At 31.5% G+C, this 14,486-nt stretch overlaps 1 protein-coding gene across 2 annotated transcripts in view; it reads right to left on the minus strand.

Moving 5' to 3' along the window:
• The window catches only part of LOC106683743 (N-deacetylase and N-sulfotransferase sfl), a gene marked incomplete at its 3' end in the record, with an annotated part of 703,925 nt that extends 689,590 nt beyond the window's left edge, over positions 1-14,335 (minus strand). For both annotated transcript variants that reach the window (XM_067044629.1, XM_067044627.1), the window contains 1 exon segment: positions 14,169-14,335.
• Positions 14,336-14,486: the final 151 nt, after the last annotated feature.

The following is a 14,486-nucleotide window of genomic DNA, read 5'->3' on the forward strand; positions in this document are numbered from 1 at the left end:
ATATAGGTGAGGAATAGGATGGCTTTTCGAGGAAGAAGTTTAAGGATGTGGGATGTTATTAGGTCGTATCCAGGAGCTTTGCGTAGAAAAATTTAAACAAAATCCAAACAATAAACAGAAAAGGTAATTTAAAAAGCAAATAAATTAAATAAACCTTAAAAATTTTATTTACTTATGAGAGCAGGCCAAAACCAAGATGTGATTTATATAATTCAAGTCACATTAAATTATTATGATATAACTTATTTTAATTAATATAAGTTAAATTGACTTAGTTATTATATATTTCAATTATACTAGAAAAAAAAAATTTTTTATTATGCAAATAAAAAATATGTTTAAATAACATTTTGATGAAAATTCGAGCAATAGTTTCATACTACAAAAATTTAAATAAATATTGGCCATAACTAAAATCTAAATATGCAAAAATTAAATTCCTATATTTATTTTATTATATTAGGATCCATCAAGGTTTCATTTAAACATCAATAGCTCAGGAACAATTCTTAACTAACGTTAAGGAGGCTTAGAACTTTTTTCACTAATTATAAAAACGTATTAACTGCCGCTAATATTTCTCAGTTATGTTTCCATGTTTTTGAGGTTCTTCGATGTATAGGTGGGCTTTTAAATCAATTAAGAACCAATCTCATTTTAATAAAAAAAAAAATTGAGTGTTTGTTCTGGCAGTTTCAAAATTGCAAATTTAAAACGATGATTGCGAATATCCTATGAATACTTGGATGAAGGAAGGCAGTATTCTGATTGCCCGAGGGCTTTGGAACAATCAAGGGGACAAAATCAAAATGAAGGCTCCTCCCTTCCACTCTTCTATCCAATCATCGCACCCCTCGGCCGACATGTCCGATCGGAGGAGGGTCGGAGAGTGGGGGGTTATCGGGCTCTTCCCTCACTTAAAAGATCAAGGAGCTAATAATTTTAAGCTAGCTCCTTATCTCTTCCTTCGAGGCGGTTAACGACTTAAATTTCGTCATGAAACTTTCTCAACTAGGTTGCTGATATTTCTGAAATTAATTTGGTGTATTTTATCATTAAGTATTGGATTATTTCCGATTAAAAAAATATACAGAGGTAATATATCAACGCCATTTTTCCGGGATATTTATGTTATTGTTTTGGTGTATTTAATCAATGAGCATTCAAATATTTTCGGTTCTTAAAAGTTACAGAGGTAATCTACAAACGTCATTTATTTCTAGGGTAAAGATTCAGGACATTATGTTTATATTTATACAAAAACATATTTACAATACGAGTAAAATTATTTAAATGGATTGAGAAAGAAATCGTGCAAACCACCTTAAAAGAAAAACTCTTTATTACATTAATCATTTTTCTGCTTATTTTTAATTCTTGTTTCTTGTATTATTATTTTTTACTTCTATGTTGTCGACTTTTATTTGTTCACATTATTTTCAATCAATATACCTCAGAAAAAATCGACCTTGAGGATGACCTCTAATTTGAGCTGAAACGCCATCTTGTAATAAAAAATTAACGTTTTATTTGGTAATGTCACTTTTATGATTGATTAGCTGACAATCTATAATTCCTAAATTGACTACAGTTTGGAAGATAAAGTACATAAGAAAAAATATTTAATTCAGTGATAATATATATTTATCCTCTATTCACTATTAAATATAGATTACTAAAGGAAAAAATATCCATAATCTATAAAACCCAATAAAAAAATATTGGTCGGTACCATACGTGGCCTCATTATTAGTTACAAAATTAAAAGTATTCACCTCTATTTAACCAATGACTCTAAGAAAAAATGAATAAATTAAATTAAAATAATTAACTTCCTCCCAAATGCCATCCAATAGTATGACTTTTTATTTTACCTACAACATCTTTAAAATCCAATTTAGCAAAACCTTTCCTATCTTCATTTTGATTCTGAACGTACTTGTTCCTCCATATTTTTCTAGAAGAACTTGATGGCTTCCCAGTAAAACTTCCTTACATTTTGTTTCCTGCTTTGTATTTACAACTGTATCCTCCTTTATCTTGGAAGAAAATACTTTATATGACTTCGTAAAATCTCTAACCGTTGGACTCTTAAGTGATTCTATTTTATCTTAATAACTTTTCATTTGAATACTCAATTTTAATTTGAAAGGAATCCAAAGACTACAAACGTCCACTCACACCTCCCCAATTAACGTGAACACGAAGATCTACTGAAAATTCTTTACTCTCAAGTTCATACAAGTTTCTACCCTTATAAAAAGCTTTCGATACCCTTGATTATGACATTTACTACTACAAGCTTCAACCCATATATAATCGTATTGCTGAGTTTTTCATAAGAAATGTCAGTTTTCACTGAAAAGGATATTTAGTAAAACAACTTTATGAAAACAAAATATTTTAATTCAAAAGTAATTTCCTCTAAAGTATTATCAACTTTTCAATCCCAGAATTGAAAAATTAAGGATTTTGTGAAGAAATTAATTCAGAAAATGTGTTTTCGACCTAAGAATAATATTCAAAAGTTTTTTTTACCTTTAAGGAAGTGGTACAAATTTCTGAACTGATGGAAATCTGTTAGAGATTAAGTCTGACGAATAGGGTGGGTAAGGAAGGACTTCGTACACAGCTCGTTTAGTTTTTTCACTTTAAGTCGTGAAAAATGAGGCCTGGTCATACCCAGTATTATAGCTCCCTCCTTCCGATTAACCAATGCAGATTGTTTTTCGACAAGTTGTTGATGCATTATCAGGAGAAAAGAAACATTCCTACCATTAAACAATACACAAAACCAATATTTTTTTAAATGCAAATTTGGTTTTGGTGTGTGTCCCTGCCTTTCATCTATATTTGACCATTGAGCTGGCCGACGCCTGTTGTCATATACTATCCACTTTCATCACACGTAATTATCCTTTCGAGAAAAGGTTCGCTGTATAGCCTAGTAAGCAGTGAAACATGTCTCACACTGCTTCATCTGCTGCCACTTATCAAGTTCATGAGGTGCACATAGATCTACTGTTTCTACTTAACGTGTCGAGAGACTGTTGATACACTTCTATTCAGGTGTGCTGTAAGCCCTTTAACTGTTGGTTAATGGTTTTCTTTGTCAATTACTAGTAGAAGTCTTCTGGATTGTTTATCCAAGTCTGTCACCAGCCATGAGGCGTGGTAAAACGGGGAATGGGTATTCATATATCATGCTTAAAGGAATTCTATCGTAAAATTATGTCAACCAACTAGTAATACATATAGTAAAATATGTAACTATGTTACATTTTTACATTATATGTTCATATTTAACTTTTATTTATATAATGTAAGTAATGAGTAGCAGCAACTCTTTCGACATTGTCGGATGTTATTTCCACGTCCGTTTTTAATTTTAGGTTCTAATACGTAATATATGTTAACGATTGTTCAAACATTGTTTATGCCACTCATTAATGTATATTATTGGCAAGAAAATATAAATATATATAATGCAAAGTTAACCTACCCGTCTCAGCAGTGGTACCGTTAATTGTACTAACAAAATATAAAAATTAATTTTTAAGGAATTTCTTTACATGTAATATTTTTTATATGTTATTTTATTTCCTTACATCATAGATGTTTAGGAACTATTTCCCCCCGTTTCCTGAACCGTTATACAATAGATATTATGCCTATTCCTGTTGCATTTCTCTTTTAACAAAATTATTTATCATTAGTTTTGTAACATTCTTTGGTTTGGCACGTGTTCATTGACTAACAACGAACACTTATTGAAAGAAAATATATTTTTATGAATATAAAGTAAAACATTTCTCCCTAATTAAAATCAAAAACGAATACTCCCTAAGAAATTAAAAAAATAAATATGTGTATACATATACATTATTCTTAAAAATATATAAAACAATAAAATCATAAATTTATTGCGCCACTCTTTGGTACTTGAATCGCCACGATTCAATAGTCCAAACAAGTGAACATGTCCAAATGTGAGACATCCACCAATCGTGGGGATAGGAAACATCAGTGATGATTGAAGATGAGGGGTTGTGTGATGCGAAGATCTGAGGCGAGGTAATCGTGGCCGGTAAAAGAAGAAATGCTGCCAATAGACCCTCAGAAAGGTATGATCAAAGGAATCTTCAAGAACGACTCTACTCTCTCTTCCCTCCATGTATTTCCAAAAGCTCTATGTGATTCGGATTTAATCAGCTCGGGGTAGCTAACTTAAAATTTGGTTTGACAAAACATAGGCAGGAAAAGGGGCATTCCTATTACTGAGGATTTTTGCCATTGAACATTTTTTCGCCTACATTGATACAGAAGCGGGAAATATAATTTGAGAAGTGTGCAAACATTCGCCGCAGACAAAGAAGGGGTTTAGTCTATTTAAAGATATATGCGAATATCTCGTACATGGGTTAAGTGAGATGAGGAAAATTGTGCCTCAGAATGAGCAGACGTCAATTAGGTTATTATTTATACCTCCTAGACCTTTAATCTATTTAAACTGGTTCAGACGGTTTGGCACTTTTTTTTCCCTGCTAATGAAACATATAAAATAATAAACACTGCCAGAACTCTTACAATGGATCTGCCAAAAATCGGAATGATATCATCTCCTATACTGGTATACAAAACTACAAGGGTTATGGATGATAAAATCAATAATATGCCTTCATACCAGTAACGCAAAAACTATCGATCGATGGCTGAGGTTTAGTTTCTTTTATGACAGCAATACAAAATCATTCAAGAATTAGATAAGAAAATAATCGATATACAGATAAAAAGATGCGGATCTGGAAAAGAGAATGGCATCTACTGGAGTTTAAGCAACATATCTTATCAGGTTGAAGGTCATCTTTCCATATTCAAATCACATCTTGTCCCACGAACAAGGACAGTGATCAAGGTAAACATATATGAAGGCAATGGTTCGATTTAATTGATAGCTCCTTACCAGAGTATAGAGTCATAACCTGTTGTTCATATCCAAATAATATAAATACAAATCGATTATAATAATACTATATTACTTTTTTTAGCATCAATTAAATACACACAAGTAATAAATTGATAGAATAAGAAAAATAAACAATTAAAAAATTACAAAATTTTAAAAAATTTCCAATAGACACTTATTTCGAAAAAAAAAAAAGTGAGAGATTAAAAGACGATACTTCAAATTCCCATTAATTTTCTCTCTTTCTTGAGGCAGAAAAGAAAGAGATCCTTGAGAAGCGAAAAAGAAGCCGTTGCTTTGTTTTCCTTTCGTTGCCGTTTAACAGCTTTCCTGGGCCGGAGGATGATTTAGAAGGCGCAATAAATTAAAAGTGAAAATTCATTTCCTTCAGCAGGTTTTCCATAAGAAGAGAGGAAACGCCTGTTATTTCCCAATCTTAACCACAACAACTTCCAGCTTTTGTCCCAGTTATTTCTTTTCTCGCTCAGTTTTTCTCTTTTTTTTAAAACCTTGATACAGAAAATCGTCTAGTTTCTTTCGATATTATTTTTTTCTATATAGTATTGTATTTAAAAGATGTTTCATAAGGAAATGTCAGAAATTAAGAGGACAGGGTTGAGTTCACCAAATGTGGTAGTTTAGTATCACCAACCTTGACTGTTTTGATGGTTGGGATTGATGAGATGGGGAAGTGATCTCAATCTGTAATCGAGATATAATTTTTTTAGTTTTCCTATAAAACAACGTTTTATGCTATACAAATCCACATTTCTCAAGTTTCCTCACCATTTTCGAAATTAACTAAGGATTTGCTATACAATAAAAAGCAACTTGGAGGCAAGTACCGCTTCGTTATGCGATCATTGCAGAAAAAGAGTATTGAGTGCAAAAGCAGTTAATTTAGTATTTGATTCCACTTTATTGTCTTATTACAATATTGTTATACCTAAATCCCTTTAACAAGAAATTATTGGGTAAGAAATAATAACTATTCCAAACTGATTTCACCGTTGTAGGTAGTTAACCACTTTGAAAACATTTTTAGAGAAAAAAACCAAGATAGGTATCTAATGTATTTTTTGTCTTCCCGCCCATCTCGATATCTGTTTGAAATTAAATTATCCTCACTGGTTGGCTGTATCATGGGAAATCTGAGGCAATATAACATGTATACAATCCCTAAGAACGTAACCATATAATTCATTAGGTGAGGTTACATGCTTACTTTGCTTTTGCTGCAACGATCGCACAAAAAAGGGGTTACTATCTTATAGGGTATTTAACGATTTTGAAAGTTGAGAAATATTCAGTTATAGTAGTGAAATGTGAATTTTTATATAGAAAACATGGTTTTCTATGGGCCGGTAAGGGATGAGGAAGGCTGGAGAAGAAGAAGAAATAAGGAACTCTATGAGCTGCTCCAGTATATAGATATAATGACTTTGTTAGGCTAGGACGCCTTGGGTGGGCAGAACATGTTGCACGGATGAGTTCCGGCGAAATGTCTAAAAGAGTCATGGAAGAAGAAATCCATTGTCCAAGAAGAGTCGGACGGCCCAAGCTCCGGTGGATAGATGGCGTGGTACAAGACCTACTTGGAGTCCGAAATTGGAAGGTAGCAGCCCAAAACCGAGCCGAATGGCGGAGGCTCATAGAGGAGGCCAGGACCCATCGCAGGGTTGTAGCGCCAACTGATAGATAGATAGATGGTTTTCTAAGATAACCCTTTAAAAGAAAAAACATATCTAGAGAACGAATTGAGATAGGGAGGTGAAGATGATAGCACTTAAGAGTATGTTGGATGAACTAACCTCCCCTCCAGTTAGTACGTTACTATTTTTAAAGTTATTCTATGTTTTAGGATTAATTTTTATTAAATACTTATTGAATATACTACATAAATCTGATGTTAGTTATGATACAATGGCATGATACAGTCTTATGGAGAATCTATCTATTAGTCAAACTTAAATAACATTTATAGGGTACAAGCTCACGAGATCATCTTTTCAGACGTCTAGGAGAATTTATCAAGAATTGAAAAGGAACAAGGTTAGCAAACAGTAGATTTGGGTGGTTAAGGAGTTGATTGAAATCATGGAAGGATTGATATGTGGTGTTGGCCAAACCGACAATATATGTAACATTAAGTTATTCATGGATGATTTTATTTGTGACAAATGAGCGTTAAGAATTTAATAGTGAGAATTGGGTACGAGAAGAATTTAATGGTATAGTGGAGCCGCAAAGCTCGACTCCGTATGTCCAGATTGGCTTTAATACATTCATGTAGATCAGTCTTTTGTAATTAATGGATGTTTAAACTGTTAGTCTAATAAATGTTGTAATAATCAGAACCGATGGTTTCCTGTCTTTTCAGTTATGTTTGATTCCAACTTAGTCGCTTGTCCAGATGTAGTCATAAGTCACGGATCTGTTCAACTGGGATAAGTGATGAATTATTAAAGAATATTGTAGGGCTGGATGTCATAAATTTAAGACGAAGGATACAGATAATTTAATGGCATTTATTGTAATTTGTTCTAATCTCCCCGTTTTGACACCATTTTTTCGAGGTTGTAGTCTGGGATTGGAGATTTTGGGATACAATTGTACAAGAGCAATTATTCACTGATAGCACACATGTGGCAGTGTTGGAATGTAAGCTGTATAAACAGTGCAAGGATTGGACCAAGGTTACCACCCTGAGGTACACCAGTTAATTATCGTGAGATCACGTCACTAAAAATTAGAATTGTTTTCTAAAGAAGCATTTATTTTGCGTAATAAACGTTTTATGATTTTTAACTTATATTTGTGTTATCCAATTTGAACTCACTGATTGGAATAACTATAGGAAATACCAAGAATAGCTCGAAAGTTCATCGCTGTTCAACAAATCGATCTCCCTAAATTGCAGCAGAGAAGTAATTGTGTTACTAATAAAATATTAATTCATTTTTTTAAGTATTAAAACAAAAAAATAATCCAATTATTCAGGGAACTGAAGCGATTCAATAATAAAATGAAAACTAACGACCCGGTTACTTTGCATTACAATGAGTGACAATATTCCTGTATAGATTAAAAATAATTTACTCGGTTGTGAAAAATTAAAAATATTATTAACATAAATAATGTTTCGCAGTGAGCCGAGCAAAAATTCTAAACATTTTTAATAAATGTTTCATATCAAATATTTTTAATACCCGGTCCCAAGAAGAGTTAAATTTATTTCTCAACATAATCCATCAGATATTTTAAATTACTTCACCGTAGCTGGGAACGATATAAGCATTAAAACAGTCATTATACAGGCAAGTAGCCAGAATTTATTAGTTTAAGAAATAGGATTTGGGTAATCTTCCACTTGAACCCTGAGTACCAATTATAAGTTAAGCTATTTAGGAAGTTTATGATTTTGAAATAAACACTCAACCCACTCAGGAGAGGAGGAAGGGTCTTGTAAATAGGTTGGATCCAAGGCCGAGATTACCTTCTAAACTTTTTAACCATATAAGGGATTAGCGAATTATTAGGGACGAAGGTAATATTTTTCTAAAATATTAAAACAACTTTCATATTTATCACTCTAAGGAAGAATTTAAATTTAAAAATAATAACTACACATGGCAATCTGCATCTAAACTTACCAAACTATCTTCTACTCTTAATGACGTCACCAACCAAACATATGAATCTTAGCCACAACAACGTAATACAATAAACATAGAACATCGAGGAAGAGCAAAACTGTTATCATTTGAATAAAATAGGATGAAAGAAACAGGTAAATAAAGTAATGCCAGAGAAACGAAATTCAAAATTTGGCGACCTCTAAAAAATTCAGTTTTTTTTTTTTATAAATAAAGACCTTAGTACTAGTTGATGCAAACACCATCTCAGAACGGGTTTGAATAATTATTGTAATACAAAATCTTTATCTGTCATTATTCCAATCCAAACCCATAAGTCGGAAGGAAAAGAAGGCGCAGTCCACTGTTACCTATAATTAAAAGAAAAGCATTATGGTGAAAATTTTAGCTTAGTCATTCTATTATTGTAGCTAACATGTTCATTTTACCAAAACAGATACCAAATTGTAAGAAATTAAATTATTATATCTTCCTTGAAACAGAAAAATTGGGCGTCGCAATCTATGCCACTTTCTCAAAATATTAAATGAAAAAATAAAGATTAAATTAAATTAGAAAATATTCAGTACATTTCATTACTGAGTTTGCACTATTTCTTCCCCATTCCTACATATTTAACCACTCAAAGAATAATTGTGTCATAAAACTCTATTAGCTCAACAAAGGAGCAGTGAGATTTTTCTAGCCCAACAAGGGTATCGTGAAATTTTTGTAGAGCCCAACAGGGATGTCGCGGTGAAAAAAGTTTAGGGAAACACTGCCCTTTGTGAAATTAATTTTTCACTTGTCTTAGAAATTATGTCATCCAAATTCTTCACATTTCATAAGAAACTCACTCAATCATCATCCCAATCCCTTAGGATTATGATTATTAACATATCCAGCTTAACCCATTCTTTTTTTAATAATCACACATTTTTTAATGTTTGATTCAGCTGACCAGTAGATTTCATTATTGTTGTTATACACCAACAGGGCTGAAATTCAAGTCGAAACGTCGGCATAAATACATTTTTATACAAAATTTAAACACTTATATTATTTCATTTTTTTTTAAATGAAACATAAGTTTCATTTATTTGTGTTATTTTTTTTTTTCTGGCTGCACCCCCAAACATTTTCTCGAGCAGCAACTGTAATGATACAATGCTCTCTAGACACCCTGACAACAATCATTCTTAGTGCTAGGGATTTGTTGCATGATTTCGTATTTAAGCTGATTCATTCGAAATCAACACAGACCAATATTTATCATTTCCCTTTTTTTTTTTTTTTTTTTTATGACCCCCTTCCTGGTCATTTCTGACATACGGGGAGAGGGGAGGTTATATAGCGGATACCAATACCAACCTGTGCTAACCATGGTGGGGTCACGTTCTTCACCTCGTAGGACCGCCAAGAAATGAAAAACTCCACCCCCACCACCGGCGCTTCCCGCAGTTCTCAGGTTGCACCTTAACTACCTGAGGCACGGACGGCCCACATTTCCCACATCCAAACTTCAAAATTGGCTGACAATGTTTGTTTTGACAACCTCAGAAATCATTTGAAAGCTTGGTAACGCTTTACTTCAGTACTTCGAGGCTCACCTTTTTGCTGGAATCAGTCAAGACAACTCTTTCGTTTTCTGTATCCTTTATATTGATGAAACCACAAATTAAACAGTGTTTGTGCTTTAAATAAACGCCAAAACACGCACGAAACATGAGCTTGGTAGTACAACAGATTTCAAAACAAAAGGATCCTCACCACAATCGCATCCGTTTTTTGTAAGACATAAGACAATTATTGTTTATTTCTAAGTCTTAACCGTCTATAGTACATTAATTTGTGGATACCACCTAATTTTGCCTTTTATACATAGACATATTCCGCCTAGTAAATATCTATTCGAACAAGTTTACAACAGGTAGAGAAGTTTTATTTGTAACATTTGACCTGATGAATGTTTTCCTTCATATATTTTTACAAACCGATAATTCAAATTGGGCCAAATGAAACGCCACCCATCAATGCCTCCTAGAATTAGAGCTACCAATCTTCTCTGTTTTGTCCTGCAGCTCTTAGACTTCTAATTTCCAGCATCTTTTGAACATCTACACAATCCATGCCAAGAAAGGTCTTCAAATATTTTGTAAGGATACATAGGTTGATCACCTGTAGATAACAAGGCAAACACTACCTTCACTGTGGATTGCCTTGGGATAGCTAGACCTGGATTGCGGCACTTACTGATCGGGCTTAGCAACCTTTGTGAACTCTTTATACAATGCTCGCATTTTCTGACAATCTTATCATAATGGCCGCCAAAGACTGTGAACTACAACATAATACAACTATAATGCAAGAAGAGTTGTCCAGGTTGGATATTAACTCATAGAAAATAAATTGCATCAGAGTAGAAAGGTAACGTCGCAGATAAATCGAAGTATTGAAGCTAAAGGAAAATTTTTGAGCAAGTCTAGGATTTCAAGCATTTCGAAACCTTGAAAAATGAAAGTGCTTATATTGACCAGAAGGTATCACAAAGACTGGGAGTAGCTAGAAGAATGTTTCACTCAATCTAGAGAGGTTTCTTCAACAGAAGGCAGGTGACTAAGAGATGAAAATGTCTACAGATCCTGTTCTGTGTCTACTGCCCATCCTTCACCGATTCTTGGAGTCACGGACTCCCAAAATTCAGATCCAGTCAATAGAATTGTGGTACCTAAGAAAGGATAAAGAAAAGACCAGAACAAATAGCATTCACAACACTACCATCAGTTCAAACCTGGATGTGAAAAGGCCGATAGAAACAATTATAAAAAAGAATAAATTAAGATGGTTTGTGGAAATGCTCAAGATGAAGCCGGAAGAACCGTCAAGGGAAGAAGGCAAAGAGGAAGACACCTGAGAGAAAGCTACTTAAGAAATGAACTAGACTGGAACAAGAGCACAGAGTTCGTGCAGAAGAAGAGCAACAGTGTAAAAGGAGCAGATTATGATGATGGAATTATTTAAGTGGTAATGTAAATTTAAAATCCTGTGTTTAAATGAAACTAATTGCACAGCCATGAATTTTTAAGAACAAGCATATACAGTTTTTTACATGTCTTGCAAAAAAACATTTTTCTTTTTTTTTTTTCACGCATATTGTAAATTATTTAAGAAGTTTACTTGCTCAAATGGACTGAATTGTGCAATTTTTCAATGGCCCGAGACTGAGGCATACTCAGAAATTAGTTCATTTTATTAGGTAACATGGATGGAAAAAAAATGAAAAAAAAAATTCAGAAAAATCCTTTCAGAAAATATAGGGAATCGTTTTGTAGAGACAGAAAAAAAATTGGTTGCGTTATAATAAAAAAAATTTTTTAATGAGACCTTGTAACTAACTATTATTATAGAACTTTTAATAATTAGGTTTGTTTATTTATTTACTACTGATAAATAAGTAATTATTGTTTACTTTGAATGATGACATCCAAGAAACATAATTAAGATGATCTAACGTCGTCATGAATGTATTCATATACAATTATTAACCAAATGTTATAAATTTACGAACCACCAAAAAAATTTTATTGTATCATTTAGTACATTAGTGCTTCTGAATAAAATAAACTTGGAGGGTAGAAAGCTTAACCATGAAACAAAACAGGCCACAAAATATTGAACAAATAATCAAATATCAGTATTAAAATATTATTTAAATGGAATATTTTTTGGGGTTGGTAAATGGAATAATTAAAAAAAAAGAATTAGACGTGTTTGGCAATAAAATATTTTAAAATGAAACAAAATTATGAAATGCCATAATAACATTCATAGTTGTTAATTTGCATTTAGCTAAAAACATTAAACGTTCCAAATCATCTCATCTACCTAATAAAAAACCATAACATTAACATTTATTAAATTTTTTCTTTAACTATTATAGCAAAATAAAGAAAACATTATACAGATTGAATAAACAGAAATTAATGATAAAAGAACTTACCAAAGAAATCGAATGAAGATCAAGAATTGTAACTAAGGCATAAACCAATCCCTCATTTAATAATGATAACAATAACATATTTCTTAATTACTTATTATATATGTTCATATTAAACACAGAGCATTATAGTTTTAGAGATTAGATATCTAAATTAATTTATGGTTCCATTATCTTAAACAAAATTTGAAATGATATGAAAAATGGTCAAGTAATTTTTGTTGTCTGTAAAAAAAGTGACAAAATTTTGATTTCATGTGATGAAGCTTTTGCTATAAAATTCTTGTTATATAAATTAATGGAACATATAATAACAACATAAATTAAAAATTAGTAACTGAAGTCGCCAAACAGTCTGAACGAATCTTCTATGAAAGCCAAAAAATATAAAAGCTCCAAGTCAATAAAATCAATTATTAAAAAAACTTATACTACTTTTAACACATGAAGACTCTTGATGACACAATCTGGAAGTGGTAAGGTCAGCAGTAAGCTGTTTTTATCTTATGACTTTTTGAAAATAAACATGAGAGTAGTTGTAAATCCTGGATTTAAAGTTTGTCAAAGGTAAAAGAACTGAAAACATACAACTGACTTAAACCTAGATGTGGGTGTTATGAGTTTAATCAGTACCTTGATAACAAAAAAATATATATATGCAATTATAAACCTTTTTTTTTTGCAAAAAATTCTTAATAATTGGTAAAACCTCTGTCAGGAAACTTCTTTTCTACCTTTAATGATAAAGCCTCCATTTCAGCTTTGTTATCGCAGTTTATTGTTTCACCTCTTCAATTATCAATTTTCTGCCTTTATAACATATTTACTTTTTTAATTATATCAATTAATTCATCTTTTATATTTTGACATATTGCATCTGCAATTAACAAAATAGGCGTCAGTATATGCTAAAAGACCGAATTTTAATAATGCATTCATGATATTTACAGGAGATTTTTATTACAATAGATTTTTAATATAATAACTCTTCTCTTAAGAAACAACTCAGAGCCGATACTTTTTATTTTAATAAATAATATTAAGTGTAATAACAGATTCATTGCATATATTAAATCTAGAAAAATGCTTTTAAAAAAGACATATTCTTCCTGATTAGAAATAACATTTAAAAAAGGCAAATACCATAAATAATAATTAAATTCAAGAGTGATTTAAAACATTAAAATTAAATAGACATTTACACAAAAACAACAGAAAAAACAAAATAATTTCAAAACTTTTTGTTAGTTCTAATCTTAAAATACTAGATAGTTGCCTATACATGCTTTATCAGTATTATATGAGATAAATATAGGTTTTGGTTTGCTTCTATTATGGATCAATAAAACTCCTCCTTAGTATTACAATTTTTTTAATTTTTTTAAATTTGTTCTTCTCCAATCTATCATTCATTTAATTTTTTTATATAAATGAAAAAAACAATTAATTGCAATGAGTAGAAATGTGAAATACATCCAAAACTGATTACTTTTATCAATTTATGATTTCAAAGAAAAATTAATGCTAAACACTGATAAAAAGAACCGAAATACAAAATTTGATGCTTTACCTTGCCTACAGCCGGGCAAATAGAAAACGTTGTCACTTCAAGTCACAACACTAATAAACTGACACAACCTTATACATAATAATAAAGCAATAAGCTTAATATTTAAACTCAAACGAAACCGCTAATTCGAAAAATCACCAAAAGTAACGAATTGAAACCTATTTGAGTCTATTTTGTTTATCAACACAGCCTCATGAAGTTTAACTTATAACCTTCACCGAAACTACTGACCTGATTAGATATTTTTGAAATCTGACTTTATTTAGCCTCAAAATCAATGACAATTAAAAAATTGAAATAAATATTATTTTTATGATT

Source organism: Halyomorpha halys, unplaced genomic scaffold (assembly GCF_000696795.3).
Source record: "Halyomorpha halys isolate HHAL.00 unplaced genomic scaffold, Hhal_1.1 Scaffold511.1, whole genome shotgun sequence".
Taxonomy (NCBI): domain Eukaryota; kingdom Metazoa; phylum Arthropoda; class Insecta; order Hemiptera; family Pentatomidae; genus Halyomorpha; species Halyomorpha halys.